This window comes from Peromyscus californicus, unplaced genomic scaffold, assembly GCF_007827085.1.
Source record: "Peromyscus californicus insignis strain IS unplaced genomic scaffold, ASM782708v3 Scaffold_3__1_contigs__length_106647218, whole genome shotgun sequence".
NCBI lineage: Eukaryota > Metazoa > Chordata > Mammalia > Rodentia > Cricetidae > Peromyscus > Peromyscus californicus.
Genome location: NW_026294551.1, coordinates 91,157,246 through 91,167,181, shown reverse-complemented (window position 1 = coordinate 91,167,181; position 9,936 = coordinate 91,157,246). Strand labels below are relative to the sequence as shown.

The following is a 9,936-nucleotide window of genomic DNA, read 5'->3' as shown; positions in this document are numbered from 1 at the left end:
AAAAAAATACGGCTCCTTTAAGAGTTTCTGCCAGACAGTGAGCCCTTGAGCACCTAGTATATTAAGTAGGAACAAAAAACTAAGTAAAAATGCCTGCCACAGGGCAAGCATTGGCATTCTAGAACCCTAGGAAGGTTGAACGCAGCCTTGGTCATGAACCTCCAACCAGGCCATGAGCTTTAGGCCTGGCTTTCATGACCCGAGAAGAGGACAGAGCCAGCCAAGAGAGCCACTCGGAGGATCCAGGTGTAGGTTAGCAGTTTAAAGGTTTGCCCACACAGTCAAAAAAAGCCTAAAAGATAGGCAGCAAAAGAGGTCCAGATTGGAAAACAACGACACCACCTCTAAACAGGTTCCAGTGTGTTTTACAATGTGTGTAGGCTTAAGAAATAAAAGAAAATGGTATATAGGCAGTTATAGAAAGAGCTTTAAAAAATAAAGTCTTTAAAGAAATAGTAAAAGTAATATAAAAGAAAAAAAGCCATGTAAGATGGAAATACACAGGAAGTCTGGATCCTGTATATTATTGTGTTAATTTTGAAATATTTTTTTTTGGGGGGGAGGGTGGTGTGGGGGTGGGAGGTGGGGTGGGCGATCAGTCCTTCTTGGCCACTGTCTTTCTCACAGCAGCCAGCACGTTGCTCAGCTCCTCCGCTTCCTCTTGGTGCGGATGTGTGTGCCCACCCTCTTCTTGACTTCTTGATGAACTTGAGCACGCACTTGTCCTTGGACACCTTGAGCAGCTCCATGGCGCGCCGTAGGGCGAGAAGCTGCACACCTCCCGGATCATGTCCCACGTGAACTTGGTGTGCTTGGTGAGGCGCCTGTGGCGCCGGCTATGTCTCGGCTTGCTGACGTTCTTCATCACCTTGTGGCCCTTGTTGAGGCCCACGGCCATGGGGTAGCACAGGCCATGGCTGCTGCTCTCCCATGGTGGCCGCAACAGGAAGGACAGCACCGCGTGGAACCCTGGGATATCTCGATTTTGAATTTTTTTTTATTGTTGATAAGCAAACACCAGCTGCTAGGAGACATGGGACTGTGACCTGGACTGCTCAATTGAACCGATCTAGACACTTTAGGAATGCCTCAACTTTAAAAAGAGGTCAAAAATGTATTTGTCAAATGGGAGTCCAAAACGCTTTTGAGTTTTGTTTCCACAGGAGACAAGGGGTTGTGGATTCCTTCAGGAATGATATGGATCAGGTGTGACCAAGGGAGATCTCCTGAATCCTGACAGGTGTTATCTATCAGCAAAGGTTAATGCTGGTCTTCCCAGGACTTGACCATTATCTCAACATTTTCTCAGGGACCCTAAAGATGCTTCATCCACAGACAGTGGGAAGCAGTTTGGAGAAAATGACATCCACATTCCCAAGAGCTGGGGTGTGGGTGGTCTTTGGTTATTTGGTGGGTTATGAATGTTTGCTATCATTTAGGGGAATATAGAAAGTTATTTTTATTACACTGTGCATATGTTTCTGCTCTTGTTTTAAAGGATTTGTAGATATGTTGGTTATGCTTTCTAGATCATATAGAGATATATTTTAGATAGATGGTCTTCAAACCTTTCAAAGACCTAACAGAATATGGAATTTAAAATGTTTTGTTAGCTTAGGGCTTTTCATGGCAATGAGATACATCTGCTCCTGGCAGCACCAATTTACTTCAGAGATGATGGACATTGAAGAAACTCCTTATGGAGTTTGTTTTCAATGTGGCAAGGCTAGCCATTTGGGCAAGAAGCTGCTCTTGTCTGGACTGATTGACAGTGTTTTGTATAAACTGGACATGCAGGACCCACAAGAAAGTGACTGATGAACTTTGCCAAAACAAGGCGGGATGGTCCTTCGGGCTTCCTGCTTCACAGAAGAGTCTGCCAGACAATCTGCAGGACACAGAGGAAAGTGACTGACAAATGTTGCCAATATAGGTGGGACAGTCTTTCAGATTTCCTGCTTCATTGAAAAGTCTGCCAGATACTGTGGCCTGTAGGCCAAAGATGGATGCCCCAACATTGCAGAGAAACTTTGGGTGACTATCCAGGCAGTCAGATGTCTCTGTCATTTCTATTGTTTTTGGAAGTTGTTTGTAATGCACTTTTTTTACTCAAATAATATTATATCCTTCTGAGGCCTTTGATGGAGTTGAAGACTAGTTGCAGTTTTCCTTAGATATGATAGAAAGTAAATTAGGTATAAAATTTTGGATTTACTAAGGTAAGACAGATTATGGAGTATTTTCTTTAAATTTACCAGACACAAATGAATTGGAATTCAGTACATTGTGAGTGTAATCTTTACTTGATAATTGTTCTTATTGTATACAGTCTTACTATGTTAAAGTTAAAATCTTTCATTTTTGTTGAGGAAATATTGGGGAATGTTATTTTAAGATGTGTTACTTTTGTTTATGTTGCATTTGTTTAACTCTGTGAAGCTGTGTTACTGTGCCTGTCTAAAACACCTGATGGTCTAATTAAGCGTTGAATGGCCAATGGCAAGGCAGGAGAAAGGACAGGCAGAGCTGGCAGGCAGAGAGAAGTAATAGAAAAACAATCTGGGAGAAGGGAGAAGAAGGAACAAGATGGGAAGGAGGACTCAGGGACCAGCCATCCAGCTACACAGCCAGACACAGAGTAAGAAGGAAAGACGAGGTATACAGACATAGAGAAGGGTAAAAGCCCAAAGGCAAAAGCTAGGTGGGATAACTTAAAATTAGGGAAAGCTAGTTAGCAATAAGCCAAGCTAAGGCCAGGCATTTATAATTAAGAATAAGCCTCCATGTGTGATTTATTTGTGAGCTGGGTGGCGGCCCCCCCAAAAGAGTAAAAAACAATCAGCCACATACCAATGCCTTGATTTTGGTTTCCTCCACTCTAGAGCTGTGAGACATGGGCGTCTGTGGCCTGTATGTACCCAGGTTTCAGTATTTCAGCACAGCAGCTTGAACATAACAAGACCCATTTGGAACTGTCTGCTTTAAGAGGCTTGGAGACAGCCAGCACTGGTGGCATGTGTAGGTAATCCCACACCAGGCAGGCAGGGGCAGGAGGGCTACAAGTTCAAGCATGAGCAACTGATATACTGTCTCAGAGTAAGAAGTTAAAAGGGAGCTCAGGGCCAGCCCTAAGGGTGTGAGAGCAGGAGAGCTGACACTGCCTCCCCCCACCCCTGTATATCCGTACAGCAATCAGGAGAGAGGACCCTACACCTCGCCTGAAATAGACAGTGGAGAGGGCGCTGGTGGTGTGCGTGTGGGTGAGCCAGACCCGAGGGCCTGAGAGCAGAACTGGCCCTGCTCCTTGCTGCAGGCTGCATTGGGTGAGCTAGCCCAGGCAGTGCTGGAGAGCTCACCAGGGCAGTAATGAAGGCAGAAAGCTGGTGGGCTGACTAGCCCGGCTACCACCCAGGCCCAGAACCAGGGCTATGAATTAGCCCACCCCAATATCCACCTCATCTGTGAACTGTTGGAGCATGTGAAAGGGATGAACCTACAGATCCAAAACTGCAGGATCTTCAGGTCACAGGACAACAACAGGATATCCAAGAGGAGCCCCAGTGAGAGCCTACTGTTGATGGTGTAGCAGAGGCCAGAGGCCTGGAACCAGACCAATGACTCATGGCCATGAACACTTGCAGGGGAAGATGAAAGGATTGAAGGGTGAACTGTGTGAGTCACCAGGCCACACCACAGCCTCCGCTATGAGATTCTTCTCTCTCTTTTTGTTGTTGTTGTTGTTTTTGTCTGTTTTATTTTGTCTGTTTGCTTTGTTTTTTTGTTTTTCTTTTAAATTTTGTTTTGTTTTTTGGGGGAGGTTGCAAGGGCAGAGGGCAGATTGGGGGGCGGGGCAGAGATGGGTGGAATCGGAGCAGAGGGCAGATTGGGGGGCGGGGCAGAGATGGGTGGAATCGGGATACATTATGTGAAATCTGCAATGAAACAATAAAAGCTTATAGAAGAATTAAAAAAAGAATAAATTAATTTAACAAAAAATTTTCAAAGGGGTGGCTCAGTGGCAAGGAGCTTCCTCAGTATGAGTGAGAGCCAGGGTTTTGTCCCTAGCACAAGAGAGAGATTTGTAGAGCAATGTGTGCACACATCACATCTCCATGCTGTATATTGTAAATATATGCAGTTTTTATCTGTCAACTGACAGTGGGAGAGCATGAGGGACAGCCAACACCACTCCAAGTTCCTCTGACCTCTTTGTTCACGTCTGTCATCCAGGTGGACGATTGCGTTTCCTGTCGTCGTTTCTGGCCTCTGTTGCCTCCACTGTTACTTATACATAACATTCATCCAACTCCAGGGTTGTTTTTCTTTTCAAATTGTAAACTTCATAACCACAAAAGCGCCGCTAAGTGGTCTTGCCTTGATGTTTCTTCTGCTAAGCTCTGCAAAGCACTGTGCGCCACGGCCCTGTGAAGTCTTGCAGGAAGAAGCCTGAGTGAACAGTTAGGGGCGCAGTTCTGGAGAGGCAGAGTGGATGTTTGTCAGGTCAGGACCCCTCCTCCCCTCAGAAACCCAAAGTCAAAAGAAGCAAACTGACCAAAGCCACAGAGCAGGTTCTGAGCCTCCTTACCTGGTGTGTGTGTGTGGGGGCGTTCACAGAGGCTGAGGATGAGGGGTGAGGGCTGGATTCCTGGCCCTGGCTGGTCACGAGTGGAGGCTCCTTGACCTTGTCTGTGTCGGACTTGTCTCCCTCCTGTTCTCAGACACTATGACATACCAGCTGTGTTCTTTCCATTCCTAGCTGGGAAGAGAGAAGACGGCTGGGTTTCTTGTCCTGGGCTAGGAGGGAGGGAAGCTGGAAGCCTAGAGAACAGAGTTCTCACCCTGTGTGGCCCCCAAACTCAAGTGACCTCGTCCACCCAGTGGCCTCTGCTGCAGGTTGGGGAGATGCTCTGGACTCTGTGCTGGAGTGAGAGGGTTGGGTGAGGGGCTGCTGAGCACTTACTAGAGCTCCGAAGCTGCCTGTGTTTTTGGCCCATAGCTCTCTCTGTGTCCCAGGGCTTTACCCGATTGAGAAAGAATGGGCTGTAGGCTGGCTTGGCTTCAAGCTGTTACTTTGCCTGTGGAAGAGGGAGAACATGGGCAGTCTGCCTCCCCTGTGCATAGTAGGACTGCACACGCTCCTGGCTGGTGTACTGAAAGCAGAAGCAGTGTGTGTCCATCCAGACGGGGCGTTGAACAGCCCAGTCCAGCACTGCCTGCTGGTGCCTGGGAAAACTTTGCGCAGACGGGGTTTTCATCTGGGTCTCTGGGGGAAGCTCACAGGTATCTTTGTGAAAAGATAAAAAGAAGGGGAAAAAAGCTTTTTAAAAATTTAAGCCATCAAAATTGTGTGCATGTTCTCAATGTTACCACCACAAAATCTTGCCTATCCTGATGGAACCACATTCTCCTTTTCAGGTAATGGTTGTGAAGATTCAGTTGAACTAGGGAGATAATAAATACTCATTGAACAGTAACTGTGATTACTATGAAAGCATGTGTGTTAGCTTTCCATGACTGTAACAAAATACCAGAGATAAACAACTTATAGAGAGGAAAGTTTGTTTTGAGTCACAGTTTCAGGAGACTCAGACTGTGATCAGTTGGTCGTGTTGCTTTTGGATGATGGAGAGAGACATGCTGCTCACCTCCAACAGCCAGGAAGCAAAGAGGAAGATCCCTTTCAAAGGCTGACCTAACTCTTCACACTAGGTCATACATCTCAAGGTTCTACCATCTCCTGACATCAAGTTGGTGACCAAGCCTTCGACATGTGGGCCTTTGGGGGACGCTTATAAAAACACAACATTGAGAATTGCAAGAAGTGGGTGGGTTCAAATCTCAGCTTGATCTTGGCCCTCTGTGTGGTCTTGACCAGGTAATAGCTCCTGTCCCTAGCCCCGGGTGTTCCATGAGGACCCCAGGAGGACAGAGGTGGTGCTGCGCTGTGGTGTGAGCCCCCGTTATGCTGCCTGGCTTCAGGCATCTGCTCTATGATATCTTGAGGACATCACTTCATCACTGTGCCACTGTTCCCCATCTGTCAAACGGCAAGGATAGAGGCCCCTATAGGAAGAGCTATTGGGAAAATCAATTGCTTACAAGCCTGTCTGACTTACCGCGAGCACAGAATTCCAAAGTCATTGCTATTGTCCACGGGGTGACCTGCAACAGTGTGTGGGAGCCTGATGTGAGCCCCAGCCTTGCGCTTCACCAGTCGTGTGGCCGTGGGACTGTCAGGACTTCCTCAAGTCTCCCTTTGCTCCTCCACTAAACAGGTACGATAATGCCTGTGCATAGGCACCACACGAGGGTTAAGGAGGCTGGTGTGAGGCACTGACAGCGTCTACGGAGCCAGCCACAGGGCCTCGGCCTTTAGCAAGTGCACAGTCCGTGTCAGCCATGATGACTGTGATAGCAATAACAGCTCACACAGCCTAGGAGCTTGTTTTCTTCCATTCACCACTGCTGCACCAAAATCCCCGACGCTGGGACTTGGCTCTGGGCAGGGCCCTTGACTCTCCTGTAACAAGCTGATCTCTCAGGACATAGCTCACTCCTGAGATCCTACCTCAGCCTATGGAACCAGCAACACTTCATTCATGATGGGGCATCCCCAATAACCTAACCCCCTCCCAGCAGACCCCACCTCTCAAAATCGTTCCGCCTCAGCATCCCTCTCTGGGGACCAAGCCTCCAGCGCCTGCACCTTTGACATGCTCAAACATAACCAGCTCATGGCAGTGTTCTAACAGTGTCCGTCCTCCACCACGTCACATCCTGCGCTCTCCTCCCCGCGGCTGTCACCACACCTACCCTCAGCCCCAGGACTAGTGTGAGGCAAGTGAAGGGGGTCATCAAGACGCCACAGGCAAGGCTCTGTCCTCTGATCTGGTGTGACTGGTGGCAGTTGAATCCTCCTGTCACCTCCTACAATGGCAAAGGCTAGCCTGCTGGTCCCCACAGGCCCCCTGCACACACCTGTGCTTTGTGTGGGACGTGAGCAGCAGCTGGGCTCCGTGGGCCAGGTGGCTGCGGGTACTTCTCCCCTGGGCATTGCAGCCACTCTGATTACCCTCTTGAATCACCCCTCCCCGGCTGCATATTGGGTGGGTATTCGAGGCTGCTGGCTTCTCTCAGCCTTGGCTGCAGCTTGCTGCTCCAGACCTCTGGGGTGCCGCTGGAGTTGGATCCAGCCAGGACAAGCATGCAGAGAGACTGTCCCCAGAGAACCTGTTCCCAAAGGCCACGATGCGGTTGTGAGACTCTGTCTTTGAGGAGGGAGCTGAAGTCTGGGAGCTGTCTGCAGCAGCCAGGTAGGAAGACCCAGTGGGCAGGTGAGCTGTCTTCTACACCAGGGGCTTCTGCCAGGACCTGTGAGAAGGGCTGCTTGCTTCCACCTCTCTACCCAGCTGTGCTGAGGCTTGAACCCAGTGCAGGGTAGAGGCCTAAGAAGGAAAAGAAGCAGTGCTAAGGTGTGTGTGTGTGTGGGGGGGGGTATTGGCAATCCTGTTTTTTAAAAGCAGTGCCCATCAAAGGGGACATGTGTTCCGTAACACAAATGTATTAAGTTTGTATCAGGGTGGACACAGGTGACATCCGTCAGGCTGGGAGCAGGCTAGAACCTGCCAGAGGAGCTCCCTATGGCTGGCTCTAACTCGGAGAGACCCACTGTCTCACCACGTCCTCACAGTCTTTTCTCTGTGCTAGCGGGGGAGTGGACTCCGGTGGCTCTCTGTGGATGGATGGAGACCTCACTCTGATGGCCTCTCTGAGCTCTCGGTTCTTCCGAGTGTCTCCAGACAGCCACGTTGGGGCAGGTGAAGGGCGAACACTCCGTCACAAACAGACACTAGAGTCACGCGCCAACATCAGGGCTCACTTGCATATAGGGGCGAGCGTTCCTTCCTGGGTGTAAGCGTGCACAAGCACACATGTCGGTAAGCAGTAAGCACACGGCTCATGGGCTACCTGGAGCCTACTCTCTGGTTCTCATATCCTAGCAGGGTGGTTAAGGGTGCAAGCTCCAGAGTCTTCAGAGAACCCGGGCTCCTTTACGGAGTTCGCCTCATCTGAGCTGTGTCCTTAGGCTTGTGTGGGGGTGGTGGGTGAGGGGTGGGGTGGGGGGTGGGGGGGTGTTGCACCTGTGCATATATGGGGGCCAGAGCAAGATGCCGGGGTCCTGCTCCATCATATTCCTTTGAGATAGGGTCTCTCTCTCTGAGCATGTTGCTAGACTGGAGGCCATTGAGCCCCAGCAATTCTCCTGTCTCCACCCTGTAGGGCTGGGTCACAGGCAGGGGCACAGCTGCATCTGGCTCTTTACCTGTGTCCTGAGGTCCAAATGCTCTTCCCATGGGACCATCCCTCTAGCCCCGACTTCACCTCTCTCTATGTCAGCTTCCTTATGTGTTTAGTAGAGCAACAATACATGCCACAGAAAGCGGCCAATGTAGCGGGAAAAACAGGCTAGGGTCTGGAAGGCCTGGATTTGGGAAATAAGAGGGTTGTCATCTCTGCTTGAGAACAAGGGTACACTGCTGGTCAAGACAGAAAGAATCAAGGCTGTGAGGGCAGACATTGGAATGGCTTAGCCACAGGAGGTCCAGCTATGAAGTGAGGATGACCAGGGAGGTACCTGCCCCCAGCACTCTGCTTAGTTGAAAGTGTCAACACATGCCAACAGGCAGACCCTCAGCAGCCACCATGCCTCAATGCCCAGTGGAGAAGCTGGGTGCATGTCATCACAGTGACAGAGGCTCCGCCCAGCCTGGAGCCATGGGAGGGCAGAGCACTGGCTTACCCTAGCCCCAGCATGGGGTGTGTTTTCAGAGTGGGCTTAGGACAGCTGCAGCCGAGGTAGCAGGGGGTTAAGGGACCCACACAGTCTGCAACAGTGAGGTTCAGTCATTGCAGAGTGAGCTGGGGGTTGGCTGGGTGGCTCATGGTCTCTCCAGTGTCCACTGCCCCTACTCTGCCGGGCACTCATCCTCAGCACTAGGGCTAAACCAGTGAGTGAGATTCCTGCTCTTGGCAACCGAGTCCTGGCAGGCAAGCAGATGGCAAAGGAGTGCCTGAGCAAGTGTAGTGCAGGTGGGTGAGGGCTGAAACAGCTCGGAAGCAGAGTAAGGAGAGAGGGAGTAGGGTGGTGAACGGGCCTGGTGGGGGGTGGGGATCTTACAGAGTTTTCTATGGTGATGTCACCTGAGCATGGGCTGGAGAGATGCCAGGGACTGAGCTAAGCTGAGTGTTCTGGATAGAGGCAACAGAAAACACTCTGAGGTGGGAACAGGACCTGCAGAGACCCAGGAGGCACAGCAAGGAGGCAGGCGGGACCCAGAGGGGAGAAGTGTGGCGCTCGGAATGAAGGAGCCATGGGGGCTCATATAAGGACGTGGATTTTCCTCTAGATGGGAAGCATTAAAGCAGGGCCAGCAGAAGAAAGACATATTCCAACTGACCTTTCAAATGGACCCTGAAGTAGAATAAACACACACACACACACACACACGCACACGCACACGCACACGCGCGCACACACACACCTCTGATCTCCACACACTGTGAAAATGGAGCCTTGTTATAGGGAAAAGGAGTTCACAGAGAGGAATGGAGAGGGAGAGAGTCTTCTGGATACCCAGATGTGTCCACAGCTGGAATCACAGGTTTCATTCCAGGAACAACACGGGGAAGTGGCATCAGAATCGAGAAGTTCAATGCAGGGCTTCCTGAAGCCAGAGAAGGTGAGAGCTGGGACCTCTCCTAAGTTCTTGAAAGACCCAGCCCTCCGTCCACCTTCATGTTAGCTCAGCAAAGCTGAATTGGTGTGCCTGGCCTCCAGGCCTGTAAGAGAATTAATATGTGTTGTTTTAAGCAACGGATGGGGGAAATTTGTTACTGCAGCAGTAGTATACCTATACTGACCCTTCCAGCTCTGCA

The 9,936-nt window shown here is 50.1% G+C and overlaps 1 pseudogene; it reads right to left on the bottom strand.

Annotated features, from left to right (window-relative positions):
• Window positions 1–595: 595 nt before the first annotated feature.
• LOC128122631 (60S ribosomal protein L36-like) lies at window positions 596–6,141 on the bottom strand (annotated as a pseudogene).
• Window positions 6,142–9,936: the final 3,795 nt, after the last annotated feature.